At 44.8% G+C, this 21,811-nt stretch overlaps 1 long non-coding RNA gene across 1 annotated transcript in view; it reads right to left on the bottom strand.

Moving 5' to 3' along the window:
- The window catches only part of LOC140387231 (uncharacterized), a 32,560-nt gene extending 14,685 nt beyond the window's left edge, over positions 1-17,875 (bottom strand). The window contains exon 1 of the long non-coding RNA XR_011933793.1: positions 17,839-17,875. This is a non-coding gene — a long non-coding RNA (uncharacterized lncRNA). The remainder of the gene's footprint in view (positions 1-17,838) is intronic.
- Positions 17,876-21,811: the final 3,936 nt, after the last annotated feature.

Genomic DNA, 21,811 nt, shown 5'->3' with positions numbered 1-21,811 from the left:
GTAATCATTCCGTATGCTTTCTTGACTACCTTGTCCACTTGTGTTGCTGCTTTCAAAGATCTCTGAACCTGCACGCCCAGACCTCTCTGACTTTCTATATTCTTAAAAGATTTGCAATTTATGGTACATTTACCCTCTATGTCAGACCTAACAAAATGCATGACCTCACATTTGACCAGATTCAACTCCATTTTCATTTCTCTGCCAAATCCTCCAATCTATCTGGGTCCTGCTGTCCTTTGACAACCCTCAACATTATCTGACGCTCCAACAACCTTGGTGTCATCCGTAAACTTACTAATCAGATCAGCTATATAATCATACAAATCGTTTACGTGCACTACAAACAGTAGAGGCCCCATCACAGATCCACGTGGAAGCCCACCAGTCACAACCTTCCATTCCGAAAAAAAAATTCTACTGCTACCCTTTGCCTTCTGAGACAGAGCGAATTCTGCATCCATCTTACCATTCACATCTGACCCCGTATGACTTCACCTTTTATACCAGTCTGCCATGTGGCATCTTGTCAAAGGCTTTACTGAAGTCCATGTAAAAAAACATCCACCGCCCTCTCCTCACCTGTGATCTTTGTCAACTCCTAAAAAAACTCGACCAAGTTAGTGAGAAACGACCTCTCATTCACAAAGCCATGCTGGTAATCAGTCCATTTGATTCCAAATGTGTATAAATCCTGTCCCTGAGAATTCTCTCCAATAATTTACCTACCACTGACGTTAGGCTCACCGGCCTATTGTTTCCAAGATTATCCCTGCTACCTTTCTTAAATAATGGCACCACATTGGCGATTCTCCAGTCCTTTGGACTCTCAGCTGCAGACAATGAGGATACAAAGATGTCAGTCAACGCACCGGCAATTTCCTCCCTTGCTTCCCTCAGTATTCTGGGTTAAAAACCAACCGGTCCAGGAGATGTATCCAACTTAATATATATTTTTAAATCCAATACTTCCTCTTTTTCGATGCTAACATGATCCAGACTGTCCACACATCTTATCCAAGAATCATATTCCATAAAGTCTCTTTCTTTGGTGAACACTGATGGAAAGAACCCCGCCCATTTCCACAGGCTCAACACATAGACAGCTGCCCCCCCCCCCGCCCCCCCACCCACCCCCGCGCACTGTCGATTGGCGGTCCAATCATTTCCCTCGCCACCCTTTTGCCTTTTAAATTTCAATAAAAAACTTTGGCATTCACTTTTATCATGCTTGCCAAGGAGTATTCATGGACCCTTCCAGCCTACCTAATTTCCCTTTTCTTTTTGACGATGCTTACAATATCCCTCGTTATCCAACGTTCCCTCATCCTTATCCAATCTTCCATACGTGTCATTCGTTCTCTCTGGAAGTGACTTTCCTGATTCCTAATCAACTGTCGCATGAACGGCTCGCTCAGGTCCGATATTGATCTATCATCCAACACCCAAGCCGGACCCAATCTAAATTCTTCAATTTATGTCCAGTATTAATCGTAATTTGATTTCGGAAGTTTAGCATCTTAACGCGAGTGTTACACGCATGCTTGTCCAAAAGTACTCTAAAACGTACGGAATTGCGGTTATTACTCCGAAAGTGTCCCCCTGCTGAAACCTTAACCATGTGCCATGCTCATTCCTCAATACTAGATCCAGTACTGCGGCTTCCCTAGTTGGACTATCTGCATAGTGCATCGAGAAGCCTTCCTGGATCTATCTTGAAAACCCTGCCCCATCCAAACCCCGAGCACTAAGTGAGTCCCAGTCAATATAGGGGAAATTGAAATCCCCTACCACAGCAACCCTGTTACTTTTGCTCCTATTCAAAATCTCGCGACCGATCTGCTCCTCTATCTCTCACTGGCAGTTGGGGGGCCGATCACAAACCTCCAACATTGTGATTGACCCCTTCCTGTTCTTGAGTTCTACCCAGGTTGCCTCATTGTATGAGCCCTCCGAGGTGCAATCCCGCGGTACAGCTATAATATTCACCTTAATCAGTATTGCTACTCCACCACCCCTTTTACATCCCCCTCTAACTCCCCTGAAGCATTTATGCCCTCCAAAGTTCAGCTGACAATCCGGCCCTTTCTTCAATCACTTTACTTTGGAAGCCACAACATCATAATTTTAAGTACCAATAAGTACCCTAAGGTAATCGACCTTACCCGCTACACATCTGGCGTTCACACAAATATACTTCAAACCACTGCGTTTGAGCAGACAGGGTGATGTTGTTCTATTATTTTGTCCTCTCTGCCCCCTAAAGGTATTAGACCTTCTATGTTTACGCTCTGGTTCCCACGCACCTCTCCCCACCCCCCCACCCCCACCCCCCCCGCCCCACCATACGAGTTTAGTAGAGTCAAAGTTGAATAGAAAAAAATACAAGTAAAATACTTTGGATAGTGATATTCAAAATAATTACAGAAATAACATCTGTTCACATCTCACCCTTAGTCGGCAACATTTTCTGTGCGACGCAGGGAACGTCAGAATCCAGGCAGATGTTCACCTTTGGAAGAGTTTCTGCCTCCTCGTGTGAAACTTGAACCAAGCCATTCTCCAGAAATACACTATTGCCTGAGTTTGTTGCCCGCAACGTTAGTGAGCTAGTCACCAATTGTCCATTATTTAGAATTCCTTTCTTTGCAAATCCCAACAATCCCTCACCTGCAAAAGGGTAACCTCAGGAGTATATCAATTAAGTCATGCTAGTTCAATCGTCATTTTGGATTTGCTCCACAGTGAATCTTCCATGTGTGCGGAACTCCAAAATCAAATGAACAGTACAGAAATAATCAAGGTAATTCATATTTTTGTATTCCACATTGAGGGATTAACTAATTATTTTGTCCTTTGAATTGTTTAATAGCCACAAATTATGACAGGCTTTAGAACCATTCCAGGTTTAAAATAAATTGTACAATTCCACAATGAAGAGCACCAAGAGTAGAAACGTCGAGCAATATGTGAGGCGGGATTACCCGGCAGAGGAACTTTCTGAACTGCATAATGATACAATAACCAGTAGTTTGCAATCAACAATATTTTATCTTAGTTCTCACGATAGTTAGTTGCAGCATTTCATATGCAATTTTAAAAACATGTAATTTGGACTTTTGCAGCTTTGGTAACATAAATACTCGCACAATTCTTCACAGGAGTAATAAATAACTGTGAGTCACATAAATAGCCATTGGATCCGTGGCTCAACAGTTTGGACAGAAAAGTATGCTTTAAAAATAGCCTTAATGTACATAGCAACGGAAAGACGTAGAGACAATTTAGGAACGAACATCACTTGAGGCCAAGGCAGTGGAGACACTGCACACATGTTAACATCTGCGATTTGGAAAGCACAGGAGCTTGCAAAAGCAGTAATATTTATGTATATCGAATAGAATCGATGAAATCTATGAATCTATGACAGTCTGGAAGGAGGCCATTCGGTCTGCAACTCCCTCCGAAGAACTAAACAACATAGGCTTATTCTTATCCAATATAAACATAACGACGCGCTTTGGTCATGGCCTATCCACATAACATGAACATTAATGGGCACCAGGACCAACTTAGCATTGCCTATTCAACAAAACTGCAACTCTCCAGATTGAAGGATAACAGCACAACACACGGAGAGAATGCAGGCAAACGCTCTTCGAACTTTGAAAGAACATATAGTCACCCATCGCTAGAAAATGTCCATGTCATCTGCACTGGAAGATATTGGAGCGAAGTACTCAGCCATTGCGCCGACCTCCTATCGAAGCGATCAATGCATAAGTCATTACAGAGAAGGGCGTAATATCACCATGACGTCATTTGAAAATGGTTGTAAATCAACACGTTATTTGATCGCCAGCCATGGTTGTTAAAGCAGGAGATGGACACTGCCGAAAACTGCCCATAGAGGATTGGGCGGGCGTTCCACCCGACCAGCGTGCGTGTGCCTATGAGAAAAAGATTTGTTTCAAATCATTTGTTTTCAGAGCACTGCTCCTTCCTCAGGTGAAGTGCTGAAGCAGTGCTCCGAAAGCCAGTGATTTGAAACAAACTTGTTGGACTTTAACCTGGTGTTGTAAGACTTCTTACTGTGCTCAACCCAGTCCCTTGCCGGCATCTCCAAATTATGAGAAAACGTACAGAGACTGGCGAGAACCTGGTGACTCTCTCTGAGCTCGTTCACATAAATCCTCTTGCTACATCTCTTATAAAAATAGTAACCATTACAAATTTTATTCTAAAACTCATACTATCTCTAACCTTTCTTGTATGTCCCCTTGCAGGTGTGAAGATTCTCCAACTTTCGTGGGCGGACACAAATGTTCCGGCCCGATCAGGCAGGACTCCTCCAACAACCCGAACCTGGCATGGAACTAGAAGTGCATGAGGCCCGAAACAGAAATCAGACACGGACCTCGGGAAGAACCCGACACCATCTGAGGAGCGCCAGGTCCGACCTGGGAGGCGACGCCATCCCCCGGATCGCCCAATGTAGCCGCCCGGAACACGGCATGGTTCCTGACCACGTGATTCAACCCGACCCAGAGACGCCCACCCAGCGGCCCAAACCGGGGAGGCCCGAAGAGCGTCCTGACGTATGGGCAGATGGAGAAAAGTAGGACAACCCACCTGGAGGCCCGACGTGGCTTAGTCCAAGACCCGATACCAGGAGCGCACATCTACACCACAAACCCTGCGGAGAGAACACTGGACACAGACCAGCCTGACCTCGGCAGACCCAGCCTACAATCCAAAGCCGGACTAAATACCCTGAAATGGCAGAGACCCCACGCGAGTACAGAAATGCGCTAAAATACAGAAGCCTGCTCGCGGATCCCTGAGCCCCGATTGGATCATGTATCTGCCACCAGCTTCCCCCCCCCCCACCCCCTCGCCCCGCCGCAGCACAAACGTCTCAAACCACGCCGGGGACCCTACCGGAAACGACATTGAAATCGAGACCAGCCCCGGACCCCACCAGACAAAAACATTGACCTTGCAAATGGTCACACCTCTCCCTTCAGATCCCGGGACCATCCAGAAGCAGCCGCCGACTGACCAAGCAAGGGAAACACGGCGATCTGTTTCCATGTTTCCATGTCTACGCTTCCCAGGATACACTTGGCAAACAACGAAGAAAAGGAAAACAAATTGGATCAGTTAACGATAGACTTTCCTCTCAGAGGATGTAGGAAGCCACCGTGTGCTCTTTTTCATGGAGACAAGGCTCACAGCAGCCTCATCGTACAGTGCAATATAACCTGACGGCTCCTCAATACAACAGATGAACAGTAAGACGTCTGCAGGCAAAAATAAGGGTGGAGGGGTTCGCCTCCTCATCAACTCTTCCTTCTGCTTGGACGTGGCGACCCTGGTGAATTACTACTTCCCAGACCTGGAATACCTGACTGTTAAGTGCCGCCCATACTACTTTCCACGGGTATATACTTCGGTCATTATCATAGCCATGTACATCCCAGCCAGGCGGAAATGAAGGAGGCCTTAATGAATTGTACACTGCTAATAATAACTGTGAAACAGAATGCCCGGAGGCCTTTATCATCGTGGCCTCCAACTTCAAACAGGCCACCCTCAAGGGTGTTCGCCAAATCTCGAGCACGGCGTCTCCTGTCCCATCAGGGGCGCCAATATTCTCGAGCACTGCCACAAACATCAAGGCCATTTATCGATCTATCCCGCGACCGCACTTCGGAAAAGCGGACCGCAAGAGAAGGTACTCCTTTTCCCAGCATAAATTCAGAAACTTAAGCGGGAGAATACGGTTCAGATGGTGGTGCAATGCTGGTCCAAGGCAACAAAAGCTCTCCGACGTGACTGCTTCGTGTCAGTGCCCTGGTCCATGATCAAAACAAGGTGTCCCTTTTCTTGGCATAGATGCAGAGATTAAAGCGGTATAATCCAGTTTCGACGGTGGTCCAATGCTTGTCCAAGACAACAGGAGAACCCCTATGTGACTTATTCTTGTAATTGGCCTGATCCATGCACAAGAATTCAGTGGCCGAACGAAACGATTATGCCGCCACTGAGATATACTTCGTCTTTTTAAAATAAATTTAGAGTACCCAATTATTTTCTTTTCCAATTCAGGATGAATTTAGCGTGGCCAAACGCCCTAACCTGCACATCTTTGGGTTGTTCGGGTGCAACCAATGCAAACAAGGGGAGAATGTGCAAACTCCCACGGATCGTGACCCAGGACTGGGATTCGAACCCGGGTTCTTCAGCGTCGCAGTCCCAGTGCTAACCACTGCGGAACATGCCGCCCTTGATAGATTTTATCACCAAGAGTATAGAAGGCTGCATTCCAAAATATGTAGTACATTCGTTCTTCAACCGGAATATTTGGTTCAACCGGGAGATTACCTCCCCACTGAATTCCAGGTCTGAGGCATTCAAGTTAGGCGAATCTGTCCTATTCAGTAAATCCAGGTACTACCTCCACAAGGTCGTTTGTGAGAAGAGGTAATAACAGACTAAGCTAGCTGGTGGAAAGACTTAAACAACAGAACGGGCTGCAAAACAAAGCTTATTAGAATCGCTGGCAGCTGTGCACCGCTCCCCAATGAATTCAATGCATTCTGTGCTCGGTTCGAGCAGGAAAACATCAAATGGTTGTCAAGAGCCCCAGCAGGCTCAGAAACACCCATACATACCGCCACAGCTTCCAGAGTCAAATCGGCCTTCTTTAAAGGGAATCCCCGGAAAGCGACAGGTCGTGCACTCTGATCCTGCATGGACTAAGCGGCAGATCTCTTCGTGGACATCGTCAACCTCTCCCAACTATGCTCCGAGTTCCACACGTGCTTCAAGAAGACAGCCATCATTCCAGTACTAAAGCCCAACCAGGCAACCTGCCTCAATAACTACCGTCTGATGGCCCTGACATCGATCATTGTGAAATAAGAGGGTGGTCATGAGACACACCAACTCCATACTCCTAGAATGCCTTCACCCAATTTGCATATCGCCACAACCGGTCCACAGAAGATACCATATCAATGGCTCTGGACTCATCCGTGGAGAATCTCCACAACAAGTAATCCTAAATCCGACTCCTATTCATTGACTATAACTCCACTTTCAACATCATAATCGCAGCCACACTCATATCAAAACGCCAAAACCTTACTCATGGCTACTGACTCTGCAATTGGCCCATCGAGCTCAGGAACCGTAAATCACAATCAATAAAGATAAACAGCAACACCATCTCCACTTTAGTCCTGATACTGGGGCCCCACAAGGCTGCGTAATCCGCCCCCTACTATGCTCCCTATACACACTGGAGAGTGTGGCAACATTTTGCTCCAATTCCATCTACAAGATTGCTGATGACATGGCCGTAGGTAGTATGTAGGATTTCGAATCCCGATGAGTCACAGCAGAGGAGTGCGATAGAGAACCTAGTCGAGTGGTGTAACGACAGTAATCTCTCCCTTAATGTCAGAAAACCTAAAGAAATGATCACTGGCATCAGGATGCAAAGTATCGTACACACCCCTGTCCACATCAACGGTGCCGTGTTGGAGCTGGTTGACAGCTTCAAATTCCTAGTTGTGTACTTCCCCAGCAATCTCTCTTGGTCCACCCACGTCACCGCTATGACCAAGAAAGCGCGACAGTGCCTATATGTCCTCAGGAAACTAACGGGATTCGGCATGGCTACATTGACTCTTACCAATTGTTACAGATGTAACATCGAAAGTCTCCTATCTGGCCGTATCACAAACTGGTATGGCAACAGCTCAGTCTAAGACCGGAAGAAACTACAGAGGTTTGTGAACGCAGCCGAGTCTATCACGCGAACCCGCCTCCAATCCATTGATTCTGACTACATCTCCCGCTGCCTTTGGAAAGCGGGCAGCGTGCCAAAAGACCCATCCAACCCGTATCTTTCACTCTTCCAACTTCTACCATCGGGCAGGAGATACAAAAGTCTGAGAACACGCACTAACAGGTTCAAAAACAACTTCTTCCCCGCTGTTACCAGACCCCTGAATGACTTTCATATGGACTAACCTGAACACCTCACACGGGAGTCAAACTTCTATTCCCACAGCTGGTGTGGAAGGTGGAGTGCAAACAAGTGAACTACAAAATAAATTACTGCTCTGTGAAGACTAAAGGAACATTCAAGGCAAGTGATCTGATTTATGTGAGGAACTTCGGAGATGGCTCCACTGGATGCCTGTAAACGTCATGGAAAAATAGGGTGACATTGTCGGAAAATGATTAACAGTGCTGTTAATGGTTCAATATTGACCATGGGCGACTGTCTGTGTGGAGTTTGTCCATTATCCTCATGTCAGAAACGGTGTCCGTTTGTTGCCCCGGTTTCCTCCCGGAATCAAAAGATGTGCAGGTTATGTGGATTTTCAATGCTAAATTGCCCCAAAGTGGTCAACGATTAGGGGGATTATGGAGATAGTACAGGAGAATGGGCTTCGGTAGTGTGCACATTCGGAGGCTCGGTCCAGACTCGATGGGCCGCACGGCGTCCTGGTCCACTGCAGGGATTCTATGATTCTATCTTCTCCACTGAGTAGTACTCCGCTCTGTTTGCTCACCCGTTGCAAGTGCTTATATATTTAGATTGTATATTTTTGCATGTATTATTTTTTCCATGGAGGGATAATCTGTCTGGACTGTACGCAGAATTATACTTTTTACTGTACCTCGGTGCACGTGACAATAAAACACATCCAACTCCATCCAAATACGAAAGTGGCATAGAAGGTGGGCGAGGGGGTGAAGTGGAGTGTTTTTCGTTGTTGAGGGATGCGGGCAGACTGTAAGATCCAAGCGAAACTGGGCAACAATTTATAATGGATAATGAGAAAGTTCAGAAAATGGCTTTCTTCACCCAACGAGTGGTGGGAATGTGGATCTCGCCCCTACACAGAGTGGTTCAGGGGAAACGGATAGATGTATGTCGGAGGAAGCTGGATAAACATATGAGGAAGAACGCTGGGGTTTGATGAAGAAAAGTGGGAGGAGGTTTGTGGTTAAATGATAGTGACTGCATCGCCTGGGTCTATGCTCGACATCGTGTGTGAAGAACCTGCATAAATCAAGATTCCATTCCCCTCAACCAATTAAATACTTTTTCTGAAGATATGGCATTTCCTTTTTTTTATAATATAAACCATGCTCATGTTTGGGTGGGAATGTTCATGTTGAAGCTGCACACACTTATAAATTTGTAAATAGCGAGAAACTGAGGATAGTGGCTAAAGATCCCGAAATTGCGAAGTTAAAACCTGCCCAGAATGCAGCAGGACGGGGTCAGCAAGCTGACACGGAGGTAAAGGAGACCAGGGTCTGGAAAGTCTCTGAAATAAAGAGGCTTGTGTCCACACAGGCCTTGTACTGAAGGGGTTTGTATGAATACACATCTTGAGCTGAAGTGGCTTGTATAAATGCCCATCTTGTGCTGAAGGTGTTTGCGTAAACACCGATCTTGAGCTGAAGGGTTTTTCATAAGCATAGACCATGAGCCACAGAGAGTTTAAATGTTTTAAAAGGTGCTGTCAAAAGAGTTTGGTAAATTGCTGCAGAGCATCGTGTAGATGGTATACATGCTGCTGCCATTGTGCTCTACAAACTGCTGGATTGACCTGAATGAAACAGGCTATCTGATTTGAATCTGGGCAGTCATATAATAATTGTTTCAAGAAAGGACTGGAATCCAGTAGATTTAAATCATGCAAAAACTCTGCTATTTAAAGTTATATTGGAACAAACCACACGGAACGGTTGTCGTTCAATTGTATGTCTTGTCTCCTCTTTTCGGGCAGCTGGATCACAAGAAGCATTGATTGGACAATAGCTGGAAACAATGAACTGAAATGTTCTTCTGCGAGGAAACTGTGTTTCTTTAATCCGGCATGGATCGTGGAGGTATTAAAGGCAATACCAGGCGAAATAACATTGAATATGCAACAAAGAAACAGGCCGTTCAGCCCAGCCAATCACTGCCAGAGTTTGCAGTTCACTTGATCCACCTTCCATGGATTCCTATCAATTCTATGATATCTGTTAGTTTATGCCTCATGCGTTTATCCAGCTTGCCCATACATGTATTGACATAATTCCCTTCCGTCACTCCCTCTGTTGTAAAGTCCATATTCCCATCACTCTGTGGAAAATAAGTTACTCCTGAATTCCATGTTGCATTTATCTTTCATTGTCGTTTTCCTCTCCCGTTATAAATGGAAATACTCTCCGTGTTTATAAAAACGTCTCATAATGTCAAAGACAAAGAACAAAGAAAATTACAGCACAGGAACAGACCCTTCCGCCCGTCCAGCCTGCGCCGATCCAGATCCTTTATTTAAACCTGCCACCTATTTTCCAAGGATCTACTTCCCTTTGCTACCCACCCGTTCAGATATCTGTCCAGATGCATCTTAAATTATGCTATTGTGCCCGCCTCTACCACCTCCGCTGGCAAAGCGTTCCAGGCACCCACCACCCTCTGCGTAATACACTTTCCACGCACATCTCCCTTAAGATTCCCCCCTCTCACCTTCAAATCGTGACCCCTTGTAATTGACACCCCCACTCTTGGGAAAAGCGTGTTGCTATCCACCTTGTCCATACCTCCCATATAATTTTGTAGACCTCAATCAGATCCCCCCTCAACCTCCGTCTTTCCAACGAAAACAATCCTAACCTACTCAACCTTTCTTCATAGCTAGCACCCTCCATACCAGGCAACATCCTGGTGAACCTCCTCTGCACCCTCTCTAAAGCATCCATATCCTTCTGGTAATGTGGCGACTAGAACTGCACGCAGTATTCCAAATGTGGCCTAACCAAAGTCCTATACAACTGTAACATGACCTGCCGACTCTTGTACTCAATACCCCGTCCGATGAAGGCAAGCATGCTGTATGCCTTCTTGACCACTCTATCGACCGGCATTGCCACCTTCAGGGTACAATGGACCTGTACTCCCATATCCCTCTGTACACCAATTTTCCCCAGGACTCTTCAATTGACCGTATAGTACGCTCTTGAATTAGATCTTCCAAAATGCATCACCTCGCATTTGCCTGGATTGAACGCCATCTGCCGTTTCTCTGCCTAACTCTTCAATCTATTTATATTTTGCTGTATTCTCTGACAGTCCTCCTCGCTATCTACAACGCCACCAATCTTCGTATCATCTGCAAACTTGCTAATCAAACCACCTATCCTTCGTCCAGATCATTTATGTATATCAGAAACAACTGTGGTCCGAGCACGGATCCCTGTGGAACACCACACGTCACCTTTCTCCATTTGGGACACTCCGTTCCACCACTACTCTCTGTCTCTTGTTGCCCAGCCAGTTCTTAATCCATCCAGCTATTACATCCGGAACCCCATACGACTTAACTTTTCTATCAACCTGCCACGGGAAACTTTATCAAACGCCTTTCAGAAGTCCATGTATTTGACATCTACAGCCCTTCCATCATCAATTAACGTTGTCACATCCTCAAATAATTCTATTAGGTTTGTAAGACATGACCTTCCCTACACAAAACCATGCTGCCTATCACTGATAAGTCTATTTTATTCCAAATGTGAATATATCCTATCCCTCAGTATCTTCTCCAACAGTTTGCCTACCACTGACGTCAAGCTCACAGGTCTACCATTCCCTGGATTATCGCTGCTACCCTTCTTAAACAAAGGGACACAATTCTCAAATCTCCAGCCCTCCGGGACATCACCCGTGCTCAAGGATGCTGCAAAGTTATCTGTTAAGGCCCCAGCTATTTCTTCCTTCGCTTCCCTCAGTAACCTGGGATAGATCCCATCTGGACCTGGGGACCTGTCCACCCTAATGCCTTCTAGAATACCCAAAGCTTCCCCCTTCCTTATGCCGACTTGACCTAGAGTATTTAAACATCCATCCTTAGCCTCAACATCCATCATGTCCCTCTCCTTGGTGAGTACCGATTCAAAGTACTCATTAAGAATCTCACCCATTTCCTCTGACTCCACGCATAAATTCCCTCTTTTGTCTTTGAGTGGGCCAATCCTTTCTCTAGTTACCCTCTTGCTCCTGAGATACGAATAAAAGGCTTTGGGATTTTCCTTAATCTTGTTAGCCAAAGATATTTCATGACCCCTTTTAGCCCTCTTTATTGCGCGTTTGAGATTTGTCCTACTTCCCCGATATTCCTCCAAAGCTTCATCAGATTTAAGTCGCCTAAATCCTGTGTATGCTTCCTTTTTAATCTTAGTAAGTCTCACAATTCCATCAGCCAACCATGGTTCCCTAATCATGCCGTTTCTATCCCTCATTTTCACAGGGACATGTCTTTCCTGCACTCTAATCAACCTTTCCTTAAAATACTCCCACATTTCAAGTATGGATTTAGCTTAAGAGAGCTGCACCCAATCCTCACTCCCTACGTCATGCCGAATTTTGTTATATTTGGCCTTTCCCCAATTTAGCACTCTTTCTTTAGGACCACTCTCGCCTTTGTCCTTGAGTATTCTAAAACATACGAAATTGTGATCGGTATTCCCAAAGTAATCTCCGACTGAAACTTTAACCACCTGGCCGGGATCATTCCCCAATACCAGGTCCAGTATGGCCCCTTCCCGAGTGGGACTATTTACATACTGCTGTAAAAGACTCTCCTGGATACTCCTTACAAATTCTGCTCCATCTACTCCTCCAACGCTACATGAGTCCCATTCAATGTTGGGGAAGTTAAAATCTCCCATCACGACCACCCTATTGCTCCCACATTTTTCTATAATCTGTCTACATATTTGTACCTCTACTTCACGCTCGCTTTTGGGAGGCCTGTAGTAAAGTCCCAACAATGTTAGTGCACCCTTCCTATTTCTTAGTTCAACCCATATTGCCTCAGTGCTCGAATCCTCCCTCGTACCCTCCTTAACCATAGCTGTGATATCATCTCTGACCAGTAATGCAACTCCTCCACCCCTTTTACCTCCCTCTCTATCCCTCCTGAAGCATCTATCCCCTGCGGTATTTAGTTGCCAGTCTTACCCTTCCCTCAACCAAGTCTCCGTAATACCAATAACATGATATTCCCAGGTGCTAATCCAACCCTTGAGTTGATCTGCCTTACCTGATACACTTCGCACAATGAAACAAATGCACCTCAGACCACCTGTCCCTTTGCGTTCATCAGCTCTTCCCTCTCTACTCTTCCTCTTAGTCACATTGTGTTTATTATCTAGTACATTACTGGCTTTCGTTGCTGCCTCTTTACTGACCTCTAACCTCCTAATCTGGTTCCCATCCCCCTGCCACATTAGTTGAAAACCTCCCCAAAAGTGTTAGCAAAAGCACCCCCTAGGACAATGGTTCCAGTTCTGCCCAGGTGAAGACCATCCGATTTGCAATGGTCCCACCGCCCCCGGAACCGGTTCCAATGTCCCAAAAATCTGAACCCCTCCCTCCTGCGCCATCTCTCAAGCCACGTATTCATTCTGACTATTCTTGAATTTCTACTCTGACTGTTTAGTGGCTCTGGCAGCAATCCTGAGATTACTACCTTTGAGGTCCTACTTTTTAACTTATCTCCTAGCTCCCTAAATTCTGATTGAAGGACCTCATCCCGTTTTTTACCTATATCGTTGGTGCCTCTATGCACCACGACAACTGGCTGTTAACCCTCCCCCTTCAGTATGTCGTGCAGCAAATCTACGACATCCCTGGCCCGTGAACCCGGGAGACAAGATACCATTCCGGAGTCTCGTTTTCGACCACAGAAACGCCTGTCTACTCCCGTTACGATTGAATCCCCTATGACTATAGCCCTGCCGGTTTTTTCCCGTCCTTCGGTGCAGCAGAGCCAGCCACGGTGCCATGAGCCTGGCTACTACTGCCTTCCCCTGGTGAGTCATCTCCCCCAAAAGTATCCAAATCGGTATACCTGTTTCCCGAGGAGCAGAACACGGGTCAGGGATCTCCTGACATTTTTACACTTTACCTTAACTGATTACAATATCAAGTAATGAATAAGTGAAAGGAATAAGGATTTTACTTACCAACCACAATACTTATCAATCCACGAAGAGTTAAATTTCTCCCAGCTACTTACCTTCCCGACAGACCCCTGGCCACTGCTCCCGCCGAAAATCTGAAGGCCGCTTCTCCTGCAAGGTAAGGTTTTAAAGGGTAAACCTACCTTACCGACAGACCGCTGGCTACTGCTCCCTCCGAAAATCTCAAGCTATAACTTGCGGTAGAAAGAAAAAGAAAAGAGAGAGCTTACCTAATATTCACTCACCTCTTTAGGTTAGAGGAGGTGGAAGGGTGGGAGACACTACAAGTGTAGTGTCTCGGGTTTCGCAACCGCCCAACTTAAACAGAAGTACAAATCAAACACGTTAACACCTACCTGATTCCCTCTATTATCCATTTAAAATTGCTTTTCAAAAGAGAAGTAACTCGGTCGAGTCATCATGTCCTGATAAGTGTAACATCTCAGAGTACAAATCTGAAGTCAAAGTGCTTTATTCACACCTCAGCTCAGGGTGCAGGGACAGAATCACAATGGAACCTGAGAACAGGCGAATTGCTCGGCTGGGCATTGTGAATGAGTGGGTTAACCAGGTTGTTCCTGCTCTGGATCTTGGTGTTGGGGGTTGGTGGAGGAGTTCAAGTCATAGCCTTTAATAAAACCACAAATTGCAACTATAAAGCGCATTTAATGAAATAAAAAATCACTAGGATTTTCCAGTAACACAGTAAAACAAAGTTTCAAAAATGTTTAGCTGAAGTTGTACAACATCATGATGATGTACCAGAAGATAGCACTCTCTCGCTCAATGTTAGAAATCTCTGTTCCCCAACACTCTCTACTCCCTATTGATTTCAACACTCATTCACGCTAATATCCTCGTTTTGCCTCCCCCCAATTCTTCTCCCCTAAAGGTGCTGACTCTCGGGTTCAGTTTCACACGAACCTATTGCCCTCCCCAATATGTCACACAGGTATCTAAATCTTTATTAATAATAATATGTATTAGTGTGACAACTAGGCGTATATGAACACTGCAATGACCATACTGTGAAAATCCCCTAGTCGTCACTCTCCGCCACCTGTTCGGGTACACTAACCGAGAAGGCAGAATGGCCAATTCACCAAACAGCACATCGTTCGGGACTTGTGGGAAGAAACCGGAGGATCAGAAGGAAACCCACGCAGGCATGATGAGAACGTATAGAATCCACACAGTGACCCAAGCCGGGAATCGAACCTTGGTCCCCTGCTCTGTCAAGCAACAGTGCTAACCACTGTGCTCCGTGCCGCTCTACACCTGAAGTTAAAAATTGTTTTGTTCAGGGGGCGTCACGATCAAATCCAGTGGCGACCCACATGTACTTTGTATCAGTGTGCAAGTACCACATTTGTCATCCCAGTCCCAGGAATTTAGAGACTGGGTCGGTCTGAGTAATGGCGGTTCCATCTCCAACAATACCCGGCGCTGGCGAAGGCGCTCTATTCTCCGCGTGGGCGCGCGACCCGGGTCTGCGCATGGCCAAGGAAATGGGGTAGATGGGTATGTTCAGGTGTCCCCACCCCCGAGCTTCCTTCTGAGCTGTTGATCAATGAGAAGAGCTGGAGTTCCGGAAAGACTCATGTTCTGCAGCCAATCAGAGCGCTGGCTTTGTGAAACTAAAGATTGAGTTGCAAAGAGACTGAAACATCTTCCTGTCTTCAACATCTGTGAGTAAAACAATTTATTTTCTCCCCCTTTCCATTTCTATTCTCATTCTGACATTCAGTTGTTGAGTTGCAGCAACTGAAGTGAAAGGGAGTGAATCCAGGAAGGGTGCAGACTCTGGAAAGTTTGTCCCAGGTCTCTGTCTCTCTTAATTGACATTAGCAAGAAAAAACAACAAACTCGAGGATTGGGAACAATTTAAAATTCAGCAAAGCTGAATTGGGGATGATGAACCTTGGGTAGGGATGATGGGCACTGGTTTGGGAATGGTGGATATTGGATTGGGGATGATGAGCATTGGGTGTGGACGTGGGCACTGGATTGGGTATGATGCACTCTGGATTGGCGGCGGTGGGCCCTGGATTGTAGGTGGTGGACATTGGATTGGGGATGAAGGGGCGGCAGGGAGGCACAGTGGTTAGCATTGATGCTTCACACCTCCAGGGCCCTATGTTGAAATCCGGCATCGGGTGACTGCCTGTGTGTAATTTGCCCTTTATCCCCGCATCTGCGTGGGTTTGCTCCCACTGTCCAAAGAAGTGCAGGTCAGGTGGATTGGCCATGCTATATTGCCCTTAGTCACCAAAAGGTTAGGTTGGGTTACGGGGATAGGGTGGAGGTGTAGGTTTATGCAGGGTGCTCTTTCCAAGGGCCAGTGCAGTCTCTATGGGCCGAATGGCCGCGTTCTGCACTGTAAACTCTATGATTCTATGAATGGTAATGCCATTGCCCACAACAGAAACGCAGAGTGGGATTGCCAGACGTTAGTGATCATGAGAAATATCAATGCCAGGTAAGATGTCGCAATGACAGTCGAAGACCTGAATTATTTTTTCCGTAACACACAGGGCAAACCAAGGTGAAAGTTGGAGTTTTCATCGACTTGAAAGTAGATGATTTAAGTGAAGGTGCGCAACCTTTTATGAGGTCATGTCAAGACCAATAAACAGTGCACTCGCGGACGCAATTAGCTCAGTAGGATGGACAGCTTGTTTGTTATACAGAAAAAAGCCAGCAGCGCGCTTTCAGTTCCCGGACCAGCCGAAAAATCTGAATTCTCCCTCTGTGTACCTCAACCGGCGCCGGAATGTGGCGCTTTTCGCAGTAACTTCATTGCAGTGTTCATATAAGCCTATTTGTGACAATAAAAGGATTATTATTCTGTGCATGTTGAACGTGCCAACTGGCGGTAATACATCACAACTGCCCGGAACAAATTTGCCTTCCTGGAAAAACATAGCGAGGTCTTTCCTCGTTTTTGGCCTCAACGATTTAACCTGGTAGATTTCAGACAAATTGGACACAAAACGGAAGTTAAAGCAACGGTACAATTGCACTGGAGATGGCGCAGAGCCCAATTACCAGTTGTTAGCCTGAAATGGAGTATTTGAGCAACGAAGAAAGCTTTGACAGGATTGCAGGGTACTCATTAGATTAGAGAATGGTGGTTAGGAATCAGCTGTTCTTCTTAGTTTAATAGTTAATAACCAAGGCCATAATTCTCCGATGTGATTTAGACGTTTTAGAGTGGGTGTAAAGGATGAGAATGGCAACCAGAGATTGATGAGCGTCTGAAATGCACTGCATGGGATGGTGTCAGATGTGGTAAACCGCCCAACCGTGAAAATGTGCATACGTGACAAACTGTAATGTCAGTAACATTTCTGGATTGGTTCCAAATGGTGGAAATTGGGATGGATTAGTGCAGGGTTTCTTGCAGTCAGTATGGTGCATACACTACTGTTCAAATGATCGCATCTGTACTGGATGACTCTATAACTGTATCACAATTTCTCACACTTTCTTCTACGCCTACGTAGGCAGAACGTGCAAAATTAGGGAATATTTGGTTACGTTCGTGAATATGTAATTACATCTGCAAATGCTAATATCGGATGATTTTGTTTATGAACGTCCCATTTTACGAATCTTCTATTTTTCCAATCCTGATGTGGCGTGCAGTAACATAGGTTAATATTTTTGGATGCACAGCCGTGAAAGATGTAGAAACCATACTGTATTTTTTGAGACCAATTGCACTTAAGAAGCCTGTTTCAAAAATTACTCCTGGAAAATAGTACAGGTATATTTCACGATCCTTACCTGAATCATTTAAAGCTTCTTGGCATTTGGATAATTCTAGATAAAGACAAAAACGCAATTTGTTTTCATCACAGCACTTCCAGGTACCGGATGAATGGTCATTCAATCATAGAATCATTATGGCAGAGTAGGAGAATATTCCATCTCTAGGCTCCTTGCAATATTTATGCAACTGCAGTTTCTTCTGATGGGCAACCACAGTAGGTATCAGTATTTGGGTTGGTCAATCTTCATAATTCTCTGAAATGAATTGAATATCTGCATTTTGAAATGCTTCTGCTACTCCTACAACCACTTATCTACTTTACTTATATTTACACCAAAACAATGTTTCTTGTTGCGCAATCAATGCTGGTGGCCATTTCCGTCTGGATAACACATATCCACAATCAAGAACAACAGGGAATCACTCGTTCCTACATCTCTTATCATTTAAAAATAGTAATCCATTCTATTTTGAATACATGGAAATACATTTCCACCATGAAAAAAATCATAAACGCATCCACCACCTGTTGGTCACTCTGCCCCTGGATAATTTGTGGACACTTTCGAACCTATTGTGTGGTCTTTTTTACATATCAGCCTTACTGGCTGTTCTTGTCCTCCAATAGCGGATTTAGTAGTTTATTTCTTAAGATCTATAAATTCAAACGGATTTCCAGCTTTGCCAAATTGTCATCCAGACACGAAACGTTAGCTCCCTTATGTCTCCACATATTCTGTAAGACCTGTTGAGATTTCCAGTATTTGCTGACTTTGTTTACCTTTGCAATCCTGCACAATTTGTTGGTGTGGCCCAATGAGAGCTCCTGACTTTCCTTATATCTCGCAGTCCTTCTGCAGAATTGTTGGAGTTGTCGACCACTATCTATTTATTTCCGATCTCTTGCACATCTTCATACTTTTATGTTTCTCAGATTTAAAAGTGTGAGAAAAAAATGTTTGCTCATTGAACCAATTCGTTCATCGGGAATCTCATAGAATCATAGAATCATAGAAGTTTACAGCATGGAAACAGGCCCTTCGGCCCAACCAGTCCATGCCGCCCAGTTTTTACCATTAAGCTAGTCCCAGTTGCCCGCACTTGGCCCATAACCCTCTATACCCATCTTACCCATGTAACCATCTAAATGCTTTTTGAAAGACACAATTGTACCCGCTTCTACTACTACCTCTGGCAGCCCATTCCAGACACTCACTACCCTCTGAGTGAAGAAATTGCCCCTCTGGGCCCTTCTGAATCTCTCCCCTCTCACCTTAAAACTATGCCCTCTAGTTTTAGACTCCCCTACCTTTGGGAAAAGATGTTGACTATCTACCTTATCTATGCCCCTCATTATTTTATAGACCTCTATAAGATCACCCCTAAGCCTCCTGCGCTCCAGGGAAAAAAGTCCCAATCTATCCAGCCTCTCCTTATAACTCAAACCATCAAGTCCCGGCAACATCCTAGTAAATCTTTTCTGCACTCTTTCTAGTTTAATAATATCCTTTCTATAATAGGGTGACCAGAACTGCACACAGTATTCCAAGTGTATCTCCGTGGCTTTCTCTGCAGTGCTAACGCTTTCCTGATCCACATGAGTTCTTATCACTTTAGGTGATGGGTGTGCAAATTCTTCCAACAGAAGTGCATCTCTAATAGCCTCATAGGTTTCTGGTATCTCAACGCTCACACTCAAAAATCAAAATTACCTAGCTGATCCGTTTGAAATTAAATATCAACCTGTCCAGACTATTTACTTCCATTTGAAAGCATTGAAACTCTCAAACGCTAATGGATTCACTGGACTGGATTGTCTCTTGCGAGTCCGCCACGCTCCTGTTGATAGCGATGACAGAAATGTTTTACTCGCGAATCGCTCGTGGTTTGTTTTTATATTCACTTTGCTTGTCGTTTTTTAAGTAAATATAGAGTAGCCAATTATTTTTTCTTTTTCCAGTTAAAGGGCAATTAAGTGCGGCCAATCCACCTAACCAACACATCTTTGAGTTGTGGGGGTGAAACCCACGCAGACATGGGGAGATTGTGCAAACTCCACGCAGACAGTGACCCAGGGCCGGGATGATTCGAATCCGGATCCTCAGCGCTGCAGTCCCAGTGCAACCGGCTGCGCCACATGCCGCCCCCATTCGCTTTGTTTGTAAATGGGATTTTGGAACTCTGGCCGGTGGGATTGTATTTTCCCGGCCAGATACACTGCAGTGCCGCCCCAAATAAAAAACACCCCATGGCGACAGTAAAACAGCGGGGCACCCCTGCAATGCCGGCGGGAACAGAAAATTCCGCGATCTGCGAATGGCCCGAGAATCCCGGCCTCTTTAGCTTTCTTCACCGTATCAAACAACCCAGAGCATTCCTCTGACAAACTCAAATAGATTCCCTAACCTATCCACAAGCTTATTGGGTAAGAAATTTGTCCAAATAATTGGTGACCATTCAATTTGTCTGGCTATGTTCTGAATGAAATAAAAGAAAAGTCTCAACGGACGTTCCCTTTTCCTCAATTTTGGATGATCCAACAACAAACGAAATATGTATCCACTAGCTTCATAAATAGAATAATGTCCTCATCCACCTGCTCTGGTCGCTCTTTTCGAACTGGCCACTTTTGATGTCGATATTTTATTTCTCTCTCCTTTTCCCTGCCTATCATTGCTCACTTCTACAATTCAAGTGCAAGAATTTTCGTTTATTTGTCTTTCTCTTTGTCGTTTTGTTTTTCCTTTGAAAATGTTTTATTATTTTTAATTGTAACAGAATTTCACTGAATTCAATTTCTTCACGTTTAGAAATACTTAGTCTGGCTGACAATTCTTGAACATTAAAGTGCGTGGTTATATCCTCAATGACATCAACTTTCTTAAGTAATTTTATTAACCATACTTGCAATATATTCACCAATTGCATATTTTAAGTTTGAGGTACACTGTTGAAACTTTCCAAGATTTGTATTCCACTCCCAGACCAATACTGGACAATGCTAGGGCAATTTTTCAGTCACTTTAATTTGTTTCACAGAGCTGCGCACTTGATTCCACTCTTTCCTCTATCTCGTTTCGTTGAAAAAATGACAAATACTCCACACCCCCAAAAATCTTTTTTGAAAATTCCCCGCCAAGAGCCTGTAATTTGATCGGAGCCACGCTGGACTTTAAGGTGTGGGTATCCAAAATCCAGAAGGATAACCTGGAACACCGCTGCGCAGTGATGTGTGTGTGTTTGTTTCGTATAATGGTGGGAACGATTTAGAACCAAGTCAGGAAACAGTCCAGTCGTTGTGTGAACACTCAATACAGAATGTACATCAACTGAAAATAATGACAAATGCACACACAAGAAGGACGCGAATGCACTTTTAAGTATATTGATTATTACAACACATAACGTTACATTGAACATCCAGAGTTGAGTAACACTATAAACACGTAGATGCCGCGACCTGGCCATTGTCTTGTAATTAGTATTCAAGTTCATCAGATTGGGAAAATGGCTGATTCTTCCGGAAGATCTGAAAACTGCTGCAGTTCTGAAAGTGGCTGCCTTATCTCTCTTCCTCGTGTAGTATTCTAGAATTATGCTGCTTGTTTTTGCTTTATTCACTTCATACCGAGGAGAACTTTTATGGCAAGTACGCTTGATTTTGCGTAACTCTCCACATCTCGGGTGCCCACTGTTACATATCAAAACTGTGCTCTCCACTGACAGGCGAATTTATATATTTTCATTTCACCAGTCATCTGCCTCCATTAAGCTCACAGATTTACTTTTGTAAAATCTTATGTTTCCCCAATTCTTAACGGGCATTATCTGTTTATGCAACTAGTGTGATTTTAGGAATGAATGAAATGAAATGAAATGAAATGAAAATCGCTTATTGTCACAAGTAGGCTTCAATGAAGTTACAGTGAAAAGCCCCTAATCGCCACATTCCGGCGCCTGTTCGGGGAGGCTGGTACGGGAATTGAA

This window comes from Scyliorhinus torazame, chromosome 12 (genome assembly GCF_047496885.1).
Source record: "Scyliorhinus torazame isolate Kashiwa2021f chromosome 12, sScyTor2.1, whole genome shotgun sequence".
Taxonomy (NCBI): Eukaryota; Metazoa; Chordata; class Chondrichthyes; order Carcharhiniformes; family Scyliorhinidae; genus Scyliorhinus; species Scyliorhinus torazame.
Note: the sequence above shows the minus strand (reverse complement) of the source record. Positions and strands in the feature narration are given on the sequence as shown.